Genomic DNA, 22025 nt, shown 5'->3' on the forward strand with positions numbered 1-22025 from the left:
CTACCCGACGCACTGGTTTTAAGGCGCCAGAACCCGCCTTCGCCTCTTCTCCTGTCAGTAGAAACAGTTCCGCTGGGCTTAGAGGCTAAGCCACAGGAAAAGGCCAGGAATTGGACTCGGTTGTCAGAGGCTATTTGAGGCGCATGCTGTGAGGAGCACTTTAGGTAGTGGGAGCTTGTCCCCGCTACCACTCCTCGGCTTGACAACCTTGGAGTCAGGTACAGAACAGATTAACCAGTGACAGTTCGAATGTGATGCAGCAGGGAGTTCAGATGCCTGATGGTCTGAGGATGTTTCCCGCCCTGACCGTTCCTGTCTTTACGCATCGGAGTCTCCTGCCTGATGGTAGAAAGTCAAAGAGGATGCTGGATGGATGGGTGGGATCCTTGATAATACTGAGGGCCCTGCGTACGCAGTGCTCCTGATAAATGTCCCCGATGGACGGTAGGGAGACCCCTATGATCCTCTCGACCATTCTCACGGTCCTTTGTAGGGGCTTCCGGTCCGATGCTCGGCTGCTCCCAGACCAGATGGAGATGCAACTTGTCAGGACGCTCTCAATGGTGCTCCTGTAAAATTCGGTTAAGATGGGGAGGGAAGCCTCACTTGGAAGTGGAGGCGCTGATGTGCCTTGTTGTTCAGGGAGGTGATATTGAGGGACCAAGTGAGGTCATCCGTGATGTGAATTCCCAGGAACTTGGTGCACTTAACTCTCTCTACGGAGCAGCCATGGATTCACAGAGGGGGATGGTTTGACCACACCTTCCTGAAGTCCACAATGATTTCCTTTGTCTTCTCCACGTTCAGGCTCAGGTTGTTCTTCTCACACCAGTCCACCAGCCGCCCCACTTCCTCTCTATACTCCGTCTCGTCATTGTTCTTGATAAGACACTGTTGTGTCGTCCGCACACTTGACGGCATGGTTTGAGCTGGACCTCGCGACACAGTCCTGCGTCAGCAGCGTGAACTGAGCACGCAGAGCCTCGGGGAGCGCCGGCGCTTGGCGTGACGGGACGAGAGATGCGGCTGCCCTCAGGGACTGACTGTGGGCTCACTGATGAGAAGTTAGAACTCTCGGCAGCTTATTTCGATCCTGTGCGGTGGCCTCCCCCTCCATACCAGAAGGTGATGCGGCCAGTCAGAATGCTCTCCACGGTACATCTGTCGAAACTTGCGTGCTTTTGGCAACAAACCGAATCTCCTCAAACTCCTAAAATGGCCGCCGTCTCGTCTGCTTTGTAGCTGCATCGATATGTTGGGACCAGGTTAGGTCCTCAGGGATTTTGACACCCAGGAACTTGAAACTGCTCACTCCCTCCACTTCTGATCCCTGTACAGCAGGGGTCCCCAACCTTTTTTGCACCACGGACCGGTTTAATATTGACAATATTCTTGCGGACCGGCCGACTCTGGGGGAGGGGGTGGTGTTCAAGTGGGGTTAAACTCACCTCAACGTGTCTTTTACAGTTAGGGTTGCCAACTTTCTCACTTCCAAATAAGGGACAAAAGTAGCAGTCAAATCCCGGGACACTTTACCCCAGGAAAGACTACAATGACCATGAAGCCTTGCGTGGGAACCTGTGTGCGCATGCACGTACGTGCCGATTTTTTCCCCCACAAATCAGTTTTGCCTTAATCTTCCCGACTATACTGTACATACATTATTTCTACTTTATATAGGCTGTGTATTTATCATATCATTCTTGCTTTTACTATGTGTTCAGTGTTATTTTAGGTTTTATGTGTTATTTGGTATGATTTGTTGGGTTATTTTTTGGGTCTGGGAACGCTCAAAAATTTTTCCCATATAAATTAATGGTAATTGCTTCTTCGCTTCACACCATTTTGGCACGAAAGGTTTCATAGGAACGCTGTACGTTAGCGGGGGAAATACGGGACAAAGGCGGTCCCGTGTGGAACAAACCAATTTAGCCCAATATACGGGATGTCCCGGCAAATACGGGACAGTTGGCAACCCTATGTTCAAGTTCAACAGTGCGTGACAGGGAATGAGGAAAGGTGCAGCTGACTCGTATCGTTTCCTCGCGGCCCAGTACCAGTTCGCAGCCTGGTGTTGGGGACCGCTGCTCTGTGAGGATTGGTGTGTGCTGCCCCTATCTGGATGGGCCGAAAAGCCTGTTTCTGTGCTGTAGTTTTTATCTAACAGTACTCCAGGGCTAGTTAGTACAATTACCGACTCTTGCCTCAATATCAGACCTGTACACACTTTGTGCAATGACCAAGTCAAATTTATTGTCAAAGTGCAGATATGTCACCATATACAACCCTGAGGTTCACTTTTCTTGGTGATATTCAAATCCCCTGGTCCAACGGTTCCCTCTAATGTCAAAGAACGTACACCGTGTGCAACCTGGAATTCTTACTCTTCACGGACATCCACGGCAACCAGAGAAACCCGGAAAGCACGGCCGACAGGAAAGCGTTAAAACCCCGAAGCCCCCTCCCGCACAGGAGCAGGAGCAAAGTATCGCCCCTCCTCCGGTACAGGAAAATAAAGGAATACAATAGAATTTACCAAAAGAAAAACATGCACAAACAAAGATTGACAAATAACCAAGGTGCAAAAGAGGACAAGTTGTGCGAATAAATGAAAAGACTACTAGGAACGCGAGTCGTAAAGGGCTGTGTCCCTTGGTGTAATGATTACCCGATTATACTCCACAGCGCGTTCCAAGAAATTGGCTACCCCCCCTCCAGAAATATCATAGCTATGCTGTTAAAGACCTGGTTACGATACTGTTAGGGGGGGTTGGTATGGTAGTACGGTAGAATAGTGGTTAGCACAACGCTTTACAGTACCTGCGACCCGGGTTCAATTCCTGCCGCTGCCCGTAAGGAACTTGTACCTTATTTATTTATTTATTTATTTATTGAGAATATTCCGGCACCGAGCCATTTTGCTCTGATTTAACTCTAACCTAGTCACGGGACAATTCACAGTGACCGATTAACCTATCGACCAGTGGGTCTTTGGACTGTGTGGGAGGAAACCGGAGCACCCGGGGGAAACCCACGCGGTCACGGAGGGGGAGAACGTACAAACTCCTTTACAGGCAGCAGCGGGACATCGAACCCCAGTCGCCACCACACTACGGTGCCGCCCCCTCCTCGTGACCGCGCGCGTTTCCTCCCGCAGTCCAAAGGCGTACCGGTTGGTGGGTTAATAGGCCGTTGTAAATTGTCCCGTGATTAGGCTCGGGATTAAACCGGGTGGGGGGGGTGAGGTGTTGCCAGGGGGCAGAAGGGCCGGAATATTCCGCCCCGTATCTCAATAAGTAATTAATAAATCTAAGCACAGAAACATGGAAAACCTACAGCACAGTACAATGCTCTGCCGAACATGTGCTTTTACTGGCAGGTGATAGCTGTAGCTGGAGAGAAGGAGGATGAGAGGAGACATGATAGAGGTGTACAAGATATTAAGAGGAATTGATAGAGTGGACAGCCAGCGCCTCTTCCCCAGAGTACAAGAGGACATGGCTTTAAGGTAAAGGCTGATTTATACTTTTGTGTCAACTCGACGCCGTACGTACTGCGTCGCCGCGAACCCTACGCAGATCCCTACGCCGTAGCCTGACGCGCACCTCTCCCAAAATGTAACTACGCGTCGCGGCAACGCAGACCGCAACAACTGTGATTGGTCCGCTTGGTAGCATCGCATTTCCTCCTACGCTGCAATAGCTTCCCAGTGGGCGACTGAAGGGCAGGGAAGGAACTCTGGCTGCAATGCTTTCCATAAAGCTTTACAGACCTCCGAAATTATGGAGGACACATCTTGCTTTTATGAAAAAAGACGCTCGCTTTAAACTTGTTTACCCCGAGAAAGACTACCATGACGTGCCCAAATTGCAGAGCAACGCAGACACGCCAACGCACAGGTGTAAATGCTCACCACGCATGTAGGCCACTTGCGTAGGTTACGGCGTCCATTTGACGCACAAGTATAAATCAGCCTTAAACGGTGGGAAGTTCAAGGGGGATATTAGAGGAAGGTTTTTTACTCAGAGAGTGGTTGGTGCGTGGAATGCACTGCCTGAGTCAGTGGTGGAGGCAGATACACTAGTGAAGTTTAAGAGACTACTAGACAGGTATATGGAGGAATTTAAGGTGGGGGGTTATATGGGAGGCAGGCTTTGAGGGTCGGCACAACATTGTGGGCCGAAGGGCCTGTACTGTTCTATGTTCTATGTTCTATCAGTACTGTAGCAACCAATGCTTTACTCAATTATTAAAGTCCTCTGTCCATGAGGCCATGATGGCTGCCCCCACCTGCTATGCTCAGCGCCTGCTAACAAGATGGCTGATACCAAGGCTTCGGGCCTGCTCTGGGCTGCTCCTTAGATCTCAATTTGGTTCGGAACGGCTGCCCATTTCTGTTGTTTGTGTGATTTATTTGCACCCCCCCCCCCAAAATGTGCATCTGATGTTGGTCTTTTTTTTTAAACCGGCTTCTTTCAGGTCTCTTGCCTTGAGGCTGCCTCTAGGCAGGTGAATCTCAAGGTTGTATAATTTATATGTTAAGGGTGCTTTGGAGGTTTGCTGTCATATCGACCAGCCTAGGAGCCCAGTGTTTTTGTGTCAGTCCTGTCTGAGCCCCCTGCTGTGTTAAAGGTCAGAGTATCATACGGTACAGAATGGGTTTTTCAGCCCATCGTGCCAGTGATAGCCCTTCGGGCTGTCCGCACTAGTCCCACTGTCCCATTCACACCATATCCTTCCATGTCTTGCCTGTTGACGGGACACATCGACCGACGTGTACCCCTGGCGTTATGTGGTGACGGACTTTTGCCTGGGGGCGGGGGTGGGGGAGGGGGGGTGACAGGTCTGTGCCCGCCAGCTCTGTGTCCCGACTTGCTCCGACCGAGGTTCCTCTTTGCAGTGGCTGGTTTTGAATCAGTCTGGCCGAGAGAAAAACAGGAAGTAAGTGTATTCCTGGATCACGCCATCTGCGTCAGGACAGGTCCAGGGGCTGAGTGAAACTCACCCGGCCTGTTTGACAGAAACCACTCTGTTTCCCTCGGAGCCTGTCGCGAAATCGTTGAAGGTTTAAACACAGCCTGTTGGGGGGGGGGTGGGGGCAGTTGCCTGCGACGCCCGGCGTAATCCCGCCTTCTGTCACCGGGTCACGCTCCTCGAGTGCACACCTAGATGGCGTGTAAGTGCGGTGAGAGCTTCCAGTTCCGACCCCTGCTCGGTCTGGGAGAGGGGCAACGATGTCACCTTGCTTCTACCCTTACCTTAAATCTCACGTGACGCGCACAAACTCATCATGTAAAGGTACAGCACAGAAACAGGCCCTTCAGCCCATCTAGTCCTTGCTGAAGCCTACTCTCATTGCCCTGCACCGGGACAAAAGCCCTCCTTGTGGCTACGGGGGTCAGGGGGTATGGAGGGAAGGCTGGGGCGGGGTTCTGAGTTGGTTGATCAGCCATGATCATACTAAATGGCGGTGCAGGCTCGAAGGGCCGAATGGCCTACTCCTGCACCTATTTTTTATGTTTCTATGTTTCTATAACCCTCCCATCCATGTACCTATCCAAACTTTACTTAAATGTTGAACTCGAGCTCACATGCACCACTTGTGTTGGCAGCTCATCCCACTCTCTCACCACCCTCTGAGTGAAGAAGTTTCCTCTCACGTTCCCCTTCAACTTCTCACCTTTCACCCTTAACCCCTGACCTCTGGTTGTCGCCCTGCCCCACCTCAGTGGGGGTGGGAGGGGAGGTGGGGAAAGTAAAGGTCTGCTTGCATTTACCCAGTCTGTGCCCCCTTCATAACGCTGGAGAAACTCAGCAGGTCAGGCAGCATCTGCGGAGGGGAACCGGGGGGGGGGGTGGGGGGGGGGCGGTCGATATTTCAGGACCAGGGCCCCTCATTAGCTCAGGGTCAGTCCCGAAGAAGGGTCTCGGCCCGACACAGCGGCTGTTCATTCCCCTCCATAGACGCTGCCTGACCTGCTGAGTCCCCCGGGTGTTACTTGCCAGTGAATGCCCACAAGAAAATGGATCTCAGGGTAGTATACGGTGACAGACACGTTCTTCGATAGTAAATCCACGTGTGAACTTGTGCCAGGTCGGCCAGGATCGTATTGAATGGCGGAGCAGGCTCGACGGGCCAAAAGGCCGACTCCTGCTCCTTTTCCTTAAGTTCTTGCGCGCATCTTTCGATCCAATTTATCGGGCTTATTTATCTATCTATCTGTTTGTTTATTGTGTGGAGTGGGTCCTTCCAGCCTCTCGAGACACACATCCCCCCTCCCACCAACCCGATTTAATCCCAGTTGAGTGTACCGACCGGTACATCTTCGGACAGTGGGAGGAAACCAGAGCACCCGGAGGAAACCCACGCAGTCACGGGGAGAACGTACAAACTCCTCACAGGTGTTGTAGCGTGGATGAAATCACTGGAGAGACAGAGTCACTGGTAGATACAAACCAGCTTCTTTATTCGACACAACAAGCAGGCATACGGACAGAGACGCTTTCCGCAGAAAGGTCTGCTAGCTCAGCGTGGGCTCGATATTTATATGCTAAACACAAAGGCAATCGCTACTTAAAAAGTTATAGACAATGCATAGACAATGCTTCCCTTTGAAGCTACATACAAAATATCACACCATCCTTTCCTTCCAACGCCAACATGTCTGGGTTGGTATCCACAGCCTTTAGGAATGTAAGTTAAGTCTACCATACATTTATTTGGCATTTCCCATGCTAACATAGAAGACAATTAATATTTATAATGTATAGATAACACTGTCTTCGAAACTACCGCATCGGGTCAAACTACTGCGCCAGAAGCATCTGGTATCCACACCTTTTTAGGAAGCCCATTGTTGTGAACTCAATCCACAGTACTTCGGCAAATAAAAACAGGAATTCTGCAGATGCTGGAAATTCATGCAACACACATCAGAGTTGCTGGTGAACGCAGCAGGCCAGGCAGCATCTCTAGGAAGAGGCGCAGTCGACGTTTCGGGCCGAGACCCTCCGTCAGGACTAACTGAAGGAAGAGCTAGTAAGAGATTTGAAAGTGGGAGGGGGAGAGGGAGATCCAAAATGATAGGAGAAGACAGGAGGGGGAGGGATGGAGCCAAGAGCTGGACAGGTGATTGGCAAAAGGGATACGAGAGGATCATAGGACAGGAGGCCCAGGGAGAAAGAAAAGGGGGAGGGGGGAAAACCAGAGGATGGGCAAGGGGTACAGTCAGAGGGACAGAGGAAGAAAGAGAGAGAGAAAGAATGTGTGTATAAAAATAAATAACAGATGGGGTACGAGGGGGAGGTGGGGCATTAGTGGAAGTTTGAGAAGTCGATGTTCATGCCATCAGGTTGGAGGCTACCCAGACGGAATATAAGGTTCCTCTAACCTGAGTGTGGCTTCATCTTTACAGTAGAGGAGGCTGTGGATAGACATATCAGAATGGGAATGGGATGTGGAATTAAAATGTGTGGCCACTGGGAGATCCTGCTTTCTCTGGCGGACAGAGCGTAGGTGTTCAGCAAAGCGGTCTCCCATTCTGCGTCGGGTCGCCCCACCTCCCCCTCGTACCCCATCTGTTATTTATTTTTATACACACATTCTTTCTCTCTCTCTCTCTCTCTCTCCTCTTTCTCCCTCTGTCCCTCTGACTATACCCCTTGCCCATCCTCTGGGGTTTTTCCCCCCTCCCCCTTGTCTTTCTCTCTGGACCTCCTGTCCCATGATCCTCTCATATCCCTTTTGCCAATCACCTGTCCAGCTCTTGGCTCCATCCCTCCCCCTCCTGTCTTCTCCTATCATTTTGGATATCCCCTCCCCCTCCCACTTTCAAATCTCTTACTAACTTCCTTCAGATGGTCCTGACGAAGGGTCTCGGCCTGAAACGTCGATGCACCTCTTCCTAGAGATGCTGCCTGGCCTGCATTTGTCAAATAGAAGTCTGGTAGTCAAAGTCATTTAAGTGTAAACGAATCATCTACCCAAAAAAGTACACTCTAACAACGGGCAGCGGCGGGAAGTTAACCCGGGTCGCTGTGAAACGACCGCGCTAAACTCTACGCCACCGTCCGGCATAAAGTTTTATGTATTCCACCACTTAGACCAAAAAAAACCTTAACCTGCTCAGAGGGGGAGCATCTTACCTTCGTAAATCCAAGGATCACTCTTCCTGATTGATCTGTGATTTTCTAAACCAACCCAAATGTCGCTCAGGATCAGTTCCACCCCTCTGATAATCTGTAATTATTTTTTAAAAATTCATTTACGGTACACGGGCGTCGCCAGCATTTATCGCCCATCCCTAGTTGCCCTTGAGAAGGTGGGTGATGAGCTGCCTTCTTGAACCACTGCAGTCCCTGAGGTGTAGGGACACCCACAGAGCTGTTAGGGAGGGGATTCCATGATTTTGACCCAGAGACAATGAAGGAACGGTGATATGTTTCCAAGTCAGGATGGTGAGTGACCTGGAGGGGGATTTCCAAGTGGTGGTGTTCCCAGGTATCTGCTGTTCTCGTCCTTCTAGATGGTGGTGGTCGTTGGTCTGGAAGGTGCTGCCTGGGGAACGTTGGTGTGTTGTTTCAGTGCATCTTGTAGATAGTACACACTGCTGTAACTGTCCGTGGATGGTGGAGGGATTTGATGCTTGTGGAAGGGGTACCAATCGAGTGGGCTGCCTGGTACTGGATGGTGTCGAGCTTCTCGAGTGATGGTGGAGCTTCACTCACCCAGGTGAGTGGCGAGTATTCCATTACACTCCTGACCTCAGCCTTGTAGATGGTGGACAGGCTTTGGGGAGTCAGGAGGTGAGTTACACGCCGCAGGATTCCTGGCCTTTGACCTGCTCTGGTAGTCACGGTGTTTATATGGCTGGACCAGTTCAGTTTGCTGTCAATGGTCACCCCCAGGATGTTGATAGTAGGGGATTCAGTGATGGTGATGCCACTGAATGTCGAGGGACGATGGTTACAGCCTCTCTTGTTGGAGATGGTCATTGCCTGGCACTTGTGTGGCTCGAACGTTACTTGCCACTTGTCAGCCCAAGCCTGGATATTGTTCAAGTCCTGCTGCATTTGGGTCTGAACTGCTTCACTGTCTGAGGAAATCACTATCAATTTAACGATGTAGACGGTGGAAATCTGAAATTTCTCAGTTGATCCCGTCCTCCCTTTATAAAGTGTAAATAAATAAAGGCATTCGTTAGCCTTGCGAGACCACGGATCTGCACCTGGAAAATCTTCACTCTCCAGGGCGCAGGCCTGGGCAAGGTTGTATGGAAGACCGGCGGTTGCCCGTGCTGCAAGTCTCCCCTCTCCACGACACCGATGTTGTCCAAGGGAAGGGCATTAGGACCCATACAGCTTGGCACCGGTGTTGTTGCAGAGCAATGTGTGGTTAAGTGCCTTGCTCAAGGACACAACACACTGCCTCGGCTGGGGCTCGAACCCACGAGCTTCAGGTCGCTAGTGCAATGCCTTAACCACTTGGCCCCATGCTCACACCCTCCCTTTATAAATAATATTATAATCTGATCAGAATTGGGCTTAATATCACTGGCGTACACGGTGAAATGTGTTTGTCGTCTTTGTGGCAGCAGCACAATGCAATACACGATAACAGAAAAAAATGTGAATTACGTTAAGTAGATAGATATTTTTTTTAAGTTAAATTAATTAACGTACTGCCCATTACACCGCTGGTGTTGAGGGCATCGATGAAGATCCTCCATTCCCTGTCTATCCTTGGTCGCTCAGATGTAGAAGGATTCTTCGCTGCTGTTTCTGTAACAGTTTTGTCTGACCAGTCAGGGTTGTTGGCCCCGAACCTGGAGGACCGGTGTGGCCACTCTTAGCCTGACCTCTACCCTTTGACCCTGTTTGGCATGGGTGACCCTACCAAGAGCCAAAGCACAAAGCCCTGACTCCAGCCAACGTAGCTCTCAAGAACATAAGAAATAGGAGCAGGAGTCGGCCATCCGGCCCGTCGAGCCTGCTCCGCCACTCAATAAGATCAAGGCTGATCTGACCATGGACTCATCTCCACCTACCTGCCTTTTCCCCATAACCCTTAATTCCCCTACTATGCAAAAATCTATCCAACCTTCTCTTAAATATATTTACTGAGGCAGCCTCCACTGCTTCATTGGGCAGAGAATTCCACAGATTCACCACTCTCTGGGAAAAGCAGTTCCTCCTCATCTCCGTCCTAAATCTACTCCACTGAATCTCGAGGCTTTGTCCCCGAGTTCTAGTCTCACCTACCAGTGGAAACAACTTTCCTGCCTCTATCTTATCTATCCCGTTCATAATTTTATATGTTTCTTTAAGGACCGCAAGCCTCCAAACTCTACGACAATGTTGTGGTCCTCTTGGAGGTAAATTAATTAAGCAGTGAAAAAATATTAAAAAAGTCGTGAGGTAGTGTTCATGGATTCACTGCTCATTCAGTAGTGAGGTAGAGGGGAAGAAGCTGTTCCTGAATCGTTGAGTGTGTGCCTTCAGGCTGCTGGCGTGTTTTTGTTTTAGCCAGGGAGGAGGGGTTGAAAATGTACAGCCAGAGCCTCTGGGGTTACCTGAATTCCTTCCTTTCACACGTGTTTCATCCTGACCTGGCAAGGAATCCGCTTTCAGAGACAATGAGCCACTTCGTGCTTGCGCCCAGCCTTGTCGAATGTTGGAAGGCCTCGACAGGGGAGGGGCCAAAAGAGAGGGGGAAAAGATCGGCTTTGTTTCCCCGCGCGCACATCGCTACGTACCGCGAAGGACGTCGCTTGCGCTGAAGCGAGTCAGCGGGGACTGCGCCGGGCAGCCCGCGGGCGTCGCCACACCTCCGGGCGCCAACGTAGCGCGCCGGCAGCCCGCTGACCCCCAACTGTGCGGTAACGCCCTCGCAATGGAACGGGTTGGCTGAGATGCATTGCTCCGGCGGGCCAATTCACGGGACGATTTGCCATGACTCGTTAACCTACTCACTCCTACGTCTCCGGAATGTGGGAGGAAACCCACGCGGTCATGGGGAGAACGTTCCTTACGGGTAGCAGCAGGAATCGAACCCTGATCTTACAGCTGGGGCTGTCATACGCGCTACCCTACAGTCCCGTCCTGTTATTTTACACTGTTTCTCTGTGGTCCACGTACACCCCCCCCCTCAGTAAATGGTAAGGCTCAGTGGCATAAAAAAAGACTGGGAACCCTGTTTTAGATTCATTGCCTTTCGACCTGAATGCAGTTCAAAGATTCAAATGGCATTCATTACCGAACTATGCATGCAGTGTCCAACCCTGAGGTTCGTCTCCCCCGCAGACAGCCGCGAAACGCGAAAGAAAAGAGCACGGAACCCATTCAAAGACAAACGTTAAACCTCCAACGTGCAAAGCGAAAGAGCGAATCGCGCGAACGGCAAAAAACAAAGCACAGAACCTAAAACATCGAACCACAGAGTCCTCCAACCAGTCCAGGCACATCCAGTTCAGTTCAGTTCAATCGAGCTCTGTGCAGATTCCGCAATTGTCCGGTCTCCGGTCCTTTTGGTTTCCGTTGTATTAGTAAAGACGTTATTGGCAGTCATTGGTAGTCCTAGACTACTCCCCCGCCGCCGTCACCTGGTTGTGTGTCTTTGACAGCTGCTGTAAAAAGGGTTGCAATGCTTTCTCACAGGAGCAAGGCTTGAGGAATGTAACTCAAGGCTGAAAAGGGGGCAGTGGAGCGTGAAGCCAAAATCAGGTTTAATATCACCGGCACATATGGTGAAATTTGTTGTCTTTGTGTCAGTAGTTCAAAGCAATACGTAATAATAGAGAACGAAGCTGTGAATTACAGTAAGTTTATATAAATTAAATAAGGAGTGCAAAAATAGAAATTAAAAAGTAGTGAGGTAGTGTTCACGGGTTCCATGTCCATTCAGAAATCGGACGGCAGAGGGGAAGAAGCTGTTCCTGAATCGGTGAGTGTGTGCCTTCAGGCTCCTGTACCTCCTCCCTGATGGTAGCAATGAGAAGAGGGCACGTCCTGGGTGGTGGGGGTCCCTAATGATGGACGCTGCCTTTCTGAGACACCGCTCCTTGAAGAAGTCCTGGATACTACAGAGGCTGGTGCCCATGATGGAGCTGACTGAGTTTACAACTCCCTGCAGCTTACTTTGATCCTGTGCAGTAGCCTCTCGACCCCCCCATACCAGACAGTGATGCAGCCAGTCAGAATGCTCTCCACAGTACATCTGTAGAAATTTGCGCGTTTTTTGGTGACAAACCAAATCTCCTCAACCTCCCAATGAAATATGGCCGCTGTTCGTGCCTTCCTTGTAGCCTCATCGATATGTTGGGTCCAGGTTAGATCCTCAGAGACGTCGACATCTAGGAACTTGAAGTTGCTCACTCCTTCCACCTCTGACCCCTCTACGAGGACTGGTGCGTGTTCCCTCGACTTACCCCACCACTCAACCAGCTGATCTGTCTCGCTCCCGTACGCCCTCTCGTCACCGTCTGAGGTTAAGCCGACGATGGCTGTACCGTCAGCAGATCTGTGATTGGCACTGGAGCTGTGCCTAGCCCCACGGTCATGGGTGCAGACAGAGAGAGAGAGAGTAGAGCAGTGGGCTGAGCACCCGTCCCTGAGGTGCACCAGTGTTGATTGTCCAAGGTGCATAGATTGTGGTCTTCTGGTTAGGAAGCCGGGGATCCAGTTGACAATGAAGAGGAGCGAGGTTGCAGAGGTGACGTGGAGGGGTTGCAGGGAGTGGGGGATGAGGGCCTGAAAGAGTTAAAAACCAGCTCCCCAGGAACCGGAAGCTTGAGATACAAACACCAATCGTTCACAACAAGCAAGACAGAGGAGGCATTCAGTCCCACCATTCAATTAGAACATAGCTGAGCTGTTTGGTAATTCTATCTGACCGGCTTGAGCTTCATAATCAAACAAAAATCTGTCAGCTTTCAGGTCCCAGTTGACCTTCTGCATCCTCAACGGCTTTGCTGGAGTTAAGTTTCAGATCTCCACTCCCCTTTGTGTAAAGAAAATGCTTGCTAACATCCCGGCCCTACCCCGCCAGAGAAAGTCGTTTCTCCCCAGTGATGTCTCCTCTGGCATCAGATCATTTTTATTTTTAATCGTTTAAACTCAGCCCTGGTCAGGAGCATAGCAGTGATGTCCGTAATTCCGCGCTTTCTCGGGAAAGACCGCGAGGGGCGTCGGATAAAGTTTCGGAGTTCCCAGTCGGCGCGTGTTTTGACATGTTACGGTCTGCACCCGGTCGTTCTTAGTGTTCTGTAGTTGTCATGGTAACTGGCGCGATATGTCAGAGTGAGGGGGAGGGGGGGGCGAGAGAGTGAGTCAGAGAGGGAGGGAGTGAGAGAGAGAGTGGAGTGAGAGAGATAAAGGGGGAGGGAGAGTAGAAAGACGTGAGAGAGGGAGAGAGTGAGGGGAGAGAGGAGGAGTGAGAAAGAGAGGGAGGGAGGGAGACAGAGGAGGAGGGAGAATGAGAGAGAGAAAGAGAGATTGTGAGAGAGGGAAAGGGAGGGTAAGAAAGAGTATGTGGGAGAGAGAGGAGAAAGAAATAGAGGGGGGAGAGATGGAGAAAGAGGGAAAGTGAGAGACGAATAGAATGTGTGGGGAGAGAGAAAGAGAGGGAGAGTGAGAAAAGGGGGGGAGAGAGAGAGAGTGAGAAAGAGGGAGAATGAGAGAAGGGGAGGGAGAAAGTGAGAAAGAGAGTGAGAAAAGTGGAGAGAGTGAGAAAGAGCTAAAGTGAGAGAGTGGAAGAATTGAAGAAAATGAGGGAGCTTTGCAAGAAATAGATAAATAGTTAACAAGAGCGAAAGCAAAGGAAAAAGAGGAACGACGGGGAAATGAGAGATGGGGATGCCGGAGGTAATGAGGAACGAGAGGGAGAGAACAAGGACGAACGAGGGAGAAATGGGAGGAAGGTGAGAACAGAGACGTTGGAAGGAAGCAGAAAAGGAGACAGGGAGGGAAGCGGGGAAAAGTATGGAAGAGAAGCGAGCCGCGAGGGGGAGGATTTGAGGCCTGGGTCCCACGCCGCCGGGGTTGGGGGCAGTTGTTGTCCTGGACCGACTTCGCTCTCCGCCGCGCTGAACTGGCTCCACAGCCCCGGGACTCACTTTCTGCAGTTCGCGTTCGATATATATTGTTCGTGCACCTTTTTATTGTTAATTCTTTGTCCGGTCTGTCCTCTGTTGCGTGGGGCTTTTGGCGGATACGATGGCGTGCCTGGGGCGCCTGCGGGAAGGGGATTCCGGAGGTTGGATGTGGTGTACGTACTCTGACAATAAACTTCACTCTGAACTTCGATAAGGACAGGATGGGGTGGGGGAGACACGGGCAGGTACAGGTACGTTGTAGGGCAGGAAGAGGAAAAGCACGGAGTGCGAGATCCAAGGTGACAGTCAAATCCAGAACTCTGACGTTCCCAACCTGGGATCCACGGACCCTTGCTTAATAGTGTTGGTCCTTGGCATAACGAGTTTGGGAACCCCTACCATAACAGATAAGAACATAAGAAATAGGAGCAGGAGTCGGCCATCTGGTCCGTCGAGCCTGTTCCGCCATTCAATAAGATCATGGCTGATCTGACCTTGGACTCATCTCCAGCCACCTGCCTTTTCCCCATAAACCTTAATTCCTCTACTGTGCAAAAATCTATCCGACCTTGTCTTAAATATATTTACTGAGGCAGCCTCCACTGCTTCATTGGGCAGAGAATTCCACAGATTCACCACTCTCTGGGAAAATCAGTTCCTCCTCATCTCCGTCCTAAATCTACTGCCCTGAATCCTGAGGCTACGTCCCCTAGTTCTAGTCTCACCTACCAGTGGAAACAACTTTCCTGCCTCTATCTTATCTACCCCTTTCATAATTATATATGTTTCTATAAGATCTCCTCTCATTCTTCTGAATTTCAGTGAGTATAGTCCCAGGCAACTCAATCTCTCCTCATAGTCTAACCCCCTCATCTCTGGAATCAACCTGGTGAACCTCCTCTGCACTGCCTCCCCAAGCCAGTATATCCTTCCTCAAGTATGGAGACCAGATCTTCACACAGTACTCCAGATGCGGCCTCACCGGTACCCTATGTTATATAGGCATCTGTTAGTCTCATGAGACCATGGATTTGCGCCTTGGAAGGTTTCCAGGGCGCAGGCCTGGGTGAGGTTGTATGGAAGATCGGCAGTTGCCCATGCTGCAAGTCTCCCCTCTCCACGCCACCGATGTTGTCCAAGGGAAGGGCATTAGGACCCATACAGCTTGGCACCAGTGTCGTCGCAGAGCAATGTGTGGTTAAGTGCCCTGCTCAAGGACACAATACGCTGCCTCAGCCAAGACTCGAAGTAGCGACCTTCAGATCACTAGACCGACGCCTTAACCACTTGGCCACACACCACCAGTATCCAGTACAGTTGCAGCATAACCTCCCTGCTCTTGAATTCAATCCCTCCAGCAATGAAGGCTAACATCCCATTTGCCTGCTTGATAGCCTGTTGTACCTGCAAACCAACCTTTTGTGATTCATGCACAAGCACTCCCGAGTCCCTCTGTACAGCAGCGTGCTGCAATCTTTTACCATTTAAATAATAATCTGCTCTTTGCTTTAGATTAAAGCACTGATGAACGGTTTCCGACGTTGGTAGCTTTAGCGCCCGCTGAAAACGGACTAGGAACGGGGAGGAGGTAGTTAAAATCTAGTGGGTAATGCCCAGTGACCACTTATTGGCATCAAAGCACAAAACGAACTATTAATAACGCGTTGTGGAAGTGCTCAGTGTTAACGGCGGAGAAGCGGTGGCGGGAATGCGGGTGAGACACAGTCGAGGGGAGCGGAAACGAGCAGAGGCGTGGGGAGCAGGGAAGGCCCGGTCGAAGGCTGAGGTGGCGGGTGGGGTCGAGAGCGAGGGGAAAGTCCCGGCGTCTGGTCGATTTGCGAGGCCGGGTCGGATTGTAGAGGTCGGGTACGGGCCGCGCCGTGGCGGCAGGGTTCAGGGCCACAGAGCGGTCCCAGAACCAGAAGCACCGGGGCCAGGGTGGATGGGGAAGGGTATCGGGACTGGAGCAGGCCAGTTCTTCTCTCCGCTCTGCTCCACACTGAACTGGGCCTGTGGCCTGCTCCGGTGCTGTGAAACCTGGCCCCGCGCCACTCGTAAAACTTCAGCTCCAAATGTTGCTTTACTTACTTTTATTGTTTGTGCGATTTGTGTTTCTTCCTCTCGATGTCTTGATGCCTTTTTTTAAAACCGTGTCCTTTGGGGCTCTCTTTGTTCCGGGGCTGCCTGTAGGCAGACAAGTCTCGGCGTTGTATAAATATGCACACTGTGATCATAAATGCACTTTGAACTTTGAACTTTACTTCCTGCGCTGGTGCCTGAGCGGGGCTTGTACCTTCTCCCCACGCGGGTTTCCTCCGGGTGCTCCGGTTCCCCACCCCCCACATTCCAAAGTCGGATGGGTTAGCGTCAGCGGGTTGTGGGCGTGCCACGTGGTCACTAGAGGCGGTGCTGACATTTGCGGGCCGCCCCCCAGCCCGCTCTCGGACTGCGTTGGTCATCGGCCCAACAACGATGCATTTCACTGCATGTTTCAAAGATTCAAAGTAAACTTATGATCGGAGTATGCAGATGTCACCACGTACAACCCTGAGATTCATTTTCCTGCAGGCTTACTCAATAAATCCAACAACAGAACAATAATCATAACAGAATTAATGAAAGACCGCACCAACATGGGCATTCCACCAGCATACAAAAGACAACAAACTGTGCATATACAAAAAGAAATAATAGTAAATAAATAAATAATCAATAAATGTCGAGAACATGAGACGAAGAGTCCTTGAAAGTGAGTCCGTAGGTTGTGGGAACAGTTCAGTGATAGGGCGAGTGAAGTTTGGTGAAATTATCCCCTCTAGTTCAGGAGTGTGATGGTTGAGGGGTGATAACTGTTCCTGAACCTGGTGGTGTGAGTCCTGAGGCTCCTGTACCTCCTTCCTGATGGCTGAGGGGTAATAACTGTTCCTGAACCTGGTGGTGTGAGTCCTGAGGCTCCTGTACCTCCTTCCTGATGGCTGAGGGGTAATAACTGTTCCTGAACCTGGTGGTGTGAGTCCTGAGGCTCCTGTACCTCCTTCCTGATGGCTGAGGGGTAATAACTGTTCCTGAACCTGGTGGTGTGAGTCCTGAGGCTCCTGTACCTCCTTCCTGATGGTTGAGGGGTAGTAACTGTTCCTGAACCTGGTGGTGTGAGTCCTGAGGCTCCTGTACCTCCTTCCTGATAGTTGAGGGGGTATAACTGTTCCTGAACCTGGTGGTGTGAGTCCTGAGGCCCCTGTTATTCCTTCCTGATGGTTGAGGGGTAGTAACTGTTCCTGAACCTGGTGGTTTGAGTCCTGAGGCTCCTGTACCTCCTTCCTGATGGTTGAGGGGGTATAACTGTTCCTGAACTTGGTGGTGTGAGTCCTGAGGCCCCTGTTATTCCTTCCTGATGGTTGAGGGGTAGTAACTGTTCCTGAACCTGGTGGTTGAGGGGTAATAACTGTTCCTGAACCTGGTGATGTGCGTTCTGAGGCTCCTATATCTCCTTCCTGATGGCAGCAGTGAGAAGAGAGCATGGCCTGGGTGGTGGGGATCTCTGATGTTGGATGATGCTTTCCTGCGACAGCGTTCCACGTTGATGGACTGGGTTGTATGTTTCAATGCAGATGTGACAAATAATCTAACTTTTTAACAAGTTACATTAGCAGATGGATGTGCATGAAATAGCTTCCTTTGAAACCAGTTTTGTCGGTACATTACATCGAGACACTTTTCAGTTCCCTCCATGTAACAACACCCAGACTGGCTGTGTTATTTACAGTAATCCACTCCTATTGTACGAGTGTTTTTGAGATGATATTGTGAAGGGTACATGACAGATATTTTCCCCAAAAACAAGCAGAAAATGCTGAGGAACTCCTTCGGTCTTTCTCCCAATTTACCCCCGTCAAAGACGGCGACGATTCACTGGTTTGCAAATACGTTCAGGATGAAATATCATTCACTCAGTGGCCACTTTATTAGGTACACTGGTACACCTGCTCATTAATGCAAATATCTAATTGGCCAATCACGTGGCAGCAACTCAATGCATTAAAGCATGCAGACATGGTCAAGAGGCTCAATGTTTTTCAGACCGAACATCAGAATGGGGGAAGAAATGTGATCTAAGCGACTTTGATTGTTGGTGCCAGATGGGGTGGTGTGAGTATCTCAGTACCTCCCGGGGTTTACACTCACGACATTCTCTAGAATTTACAGAGACGGGCGAGAAACAAAAAAAAAATCCAGTGAGCGGCAGTTCTGTGGGTGAAAATGTTTTGTTAATGAGAAAAGTCAGGGGAAAATGGCCAGACTGGTTCAAGCTGACAGGAAGGCAACAGTAACTCAATTACCCACCCGTTACAACAGCGGTGTGCAGAAGAGCATCTCTGAACGCACAACACGTCGGACTGTGAAGTGGACGGGCTAACAGCGGCAGAAGACCACGAACATACACCCAGTGGCCACTTTATTAGGTATAGGAGCTCCCTTCGTAACTCGTCAGGTCAGGCAGCATCTTTGGAGAGGGGTGAGCGGTAGATATTTCGGGGACAAAACAAAAAATCTGCAGATGCTGGATATCCAAAGCAACGCACACACAAAATGCCGGAGGAACTCAGCAGGCCAGGCAGCATCTACGGAGAGGAATAAACAGTCGACGTTTCAGGCCGAGACCCTTCATCAGGACCGGGAAAAAAGAAGATAAGAAGTCAGAGTAAGAAGGTGGGGGGGCGGGGAGGAAGACGTACAAGGTGGCAGGTGATGGGTGGAACCAGGAGGGGGAGGGGTTGGAGTAAAGAGCTGAGAAGTTGATTGGTGAAAGAGATAACGGGCTGGCAAAGGGGGGATCTGATAGGAGAGGATAAAGGAGGAGGAGCACCAGAGGGAGGTGATGTGGAGGTAGGGAAATAAGGTGAGAGAGGGAAATGGGAATGGGGAAGGGTGAAGGGGGGGAGGCAAAATGCCGAGTTCCTCCGGCAATTTTTGTGTGTTACAGTAGATATTTTGGGCCTCCTGCATTATACTGCAGATAATATCAGATCCCCCCTCAAGCCTCTTGAATTTCTGTCTGTGCCTTTCGGACACAATTATTAAGTGGGCAAGGGGCATTGAAGATCTTGAAATCAAACCTGTGTCCTGTGGGAGTATTACAGCAGGTCGGATGGCCACCTCCTGAAGTGGAGAGGGGCAGACAGTGCCACCTGGTGGCACTCTGCTGCACTGCAGCCATAGTTTTCCAAGAGTCGATTCCCAGTCGGAATTGGGTTTATCCTCAAACTGACGTGTGTCGTGAAGTTTGTTCAAGGGGAGCAAGGGGCAAATAAAAGGTAGTCGTTCATAAAGTGCAGAAATCTGAAGCATCACACACACACACACAAAATGCTGAAGGAACTGAGCAGGTCAGGCAGCATCTCTGGAGAGGAATAAACACTCGACGTTTCGGGCCGAGACCCTTCTTCAGGACTGGGAAGGAAGGTGGGGAGGACTCCAGAATAAAAAGGTGGGGGTCGGGGGAAGTGGGGTAGCTGGAAGGTGACAGGTAAAGCCGGGTGGGTGGGAAAGGTCAGGGGCTGGAGAGGAAGGAATCTGATGGGAGAGGAGAGTGGACCATCAGAGACAGGGAAGGAGGAGGGGGACCCAGGGGGAGGTGATAGGCAAGAGGGAAGAGGCCAGAGTGGGGGACAAAAGAAGAGGGGAGTGGGGAGGGAATATTTTTTAACTGGAAGGAGAAATCAATCATACCACCAGGTTGGAAGATGCTAAAGGACTGATAGACTTGATGGCGGACGAGAAGAAGCTGTGTTTTAAAACATTGAGTGTGGGTCTCCGGGCTCTGGTACCTGCTCCTGGATTGTCCTGGACGGTCAGAGTCCTTAGTGAGGCACGGGATTTTGAAGTTGCCCACGATGGGGTCTGCGACTCTCCGCAGCCCCTCGCAAATCCTGTGTGTTGGAGCCTCCACACTCCCCCACCCCCAGGGTGTGACGCACCCAGCCCTCCCCCGCACTCACCTGTAGAAATTTGCAAGCGCCTTTGCTGCCGCGCGCAGTCTCTTCAAACCCCCGACGAAGGCAGAGCCGCTGGGGTGATGGCTCCGGTGTTCACTGCCACCTCCGTCCAGCCGGCAAAGTTAACCCACCGGGTGCTCTTGGGCCCAGAGAGGGTGAAGGGTGGCGACTAAAAGACCCCCTCAGGCCTCACACAGAACTGGCAGTTAAAGAACTCTTCTGTTAAACGGCAAAGTAAGTGGACAGGGATAGGGTTCCTCCTGTCCTCACCTACCACCCCACTAGCCTCTGCGTCCAGCACACAATTCTCCGAAACTTCCGCCATCTCCAGCGGGATCCCACCACCAAACACATCCTCCCCCCCCGCCCCACTTTCTGCTTTCCACAGGGATCGCTCCCTACGCGACTCCCTTGTCCATTCGTCCCCCCCCCCCACTGATCTCCCTCCTGGCATTTATCCTTGCAAGCAGAACAAGTGCTACACCTGGCCCTACACCTCCTCCCTCACTACCATTCAGTCCTTCCAGGTGAGGTGACACTTCACCTGTGAGCCTTTCGGGGCCATCCTCTGTGTCCGGTGCTCCTGGTGTGGCCTCCTGTATAGCGGAGAGACCTGACGTAGATTGGGAGACCACCTCTCCGAGCATCTACGCTCCGTCCGCCAGGACAAGTGGGATCTCACAGTGGCCACACATTTTAATTCCACCTCCCATTCCCATTCCGATACGTCCATCCATGGCTTCCTCTACTGTCACGATGAGGCCAAACTTAGGTTGGAGGAACAACACCTTATATTCCGTTTGGGTAGCCTCCAACCTGATGGCATGAACATCGATTTCTCAAACTTTCAGTAATGCCATCCCCTTCACCATCTCCCATCCCCTTTCTCCTCTCTCACCTCATCTCCCTGACCTCCCATCACCTCCCTCTGGTGTTCCACCTCCCTTTTCTTTCTTCCATGGTTTCTGAATCTTCCACCGATCAACGTCCCAGCTCTTTACTCCATCCCTCCCCTTCTGGTTTCACCTATCGCCCGGTGTTTCTCTCCCCCCTCCCTCCACCTCTTAAATCTACTCCTCATCTTTTATTCCCCAGTCCTGCCGAAGGACCGTGGCCTGAGACGTTGACTGTACATTCTTCCATTGACGCTGCCTCCTGCTGAGTTCCTCCACCAATTTGTGTGCGTTGCTGGGATTTCCAGCATCTGCAGATCTTCTCTTGTGTGTGACTGGACAGAATTTAACCGGGTATTCACTGATGCAGGATCAGAGGATAAACTACAGTCAGTGGCCGCCTCTTGTACCTAATAAAGTGGCCACTGAGTGTATGTTCACGGTCTTCTGCAGCTGTAGCCTGTCCACCACAAGGTTCGACATGTTGTGCGTTCAGAGATGCTCTCCTGCACACCGCTGTTGTAACGAGTGGTTATCTGAGTTACTGTCGCCTTCCTGTCAGCCTGAACCAGTCTGGCCGTTCACCTCTGACCTCTCCCATTAACAAGGCGTTTTGCGGGTTACGGAGTGGGGGTGCATCCCTATCAGGGGAGGTGCGAGGCGCTCCTTCCCTCCGCGAGCCTGCAGGTCGCCCTTGGGCGAGGTGTAGCACCTGCTTAGCCCCCCTCAATCAGGGTCGCGTGAAGCCGTGGGACCAGCTCGTGGAGCTGGTGTACATCACAAGTCCTGTTTACGCGACCACTGACACCAGGCAGACAATCTCTGAAGAGTATTGATAATGGCTGGGGGGAGGTTGTGGAGTCACCCATCCTGTAAAGTCACTGCCCAGAAGGCGGTGATGGCAAACCACTTCTGTAGAAAAATTTGCCAGGAACAATCATGGTCGTGGAAAGACCATGTATCGTCCGCGTCATATGACACAGCACATAATGATGATGTCATATGACATGGCACATAATGATGATGTCATATGACACAGCACATAATGA

At 51.0% G+C, this 22025-nt stretch overlaps 1 protein-coding gene across 1 annotated transcript in view; it reads left to right on the plus strand.

The window, feature by feature from the left end:
• LOC134339623 (mitogen-activated protein kinase kinase kinase 11-like) overlaps positions 1–22025 on the plus strand; it is a 108469-nt gene that overhangs the window by 60709 nt on the left and 25735 nt on the right. The window lies entirely within an intron of this gene.

Source organism: Mobula hypostoma, chromosome 30 (genome assembly GCF_963921235.1).
Source record: "Mobula hypostoma chromosome 30, sMobHyp1.1, whole genome shotgun sequence".
NCBI lineage: Eukaryota > Metazoa > Chordata > Chondrichthyes > Myliobatiformes > Myliobatidae > Mobula > Mobula hypostoma.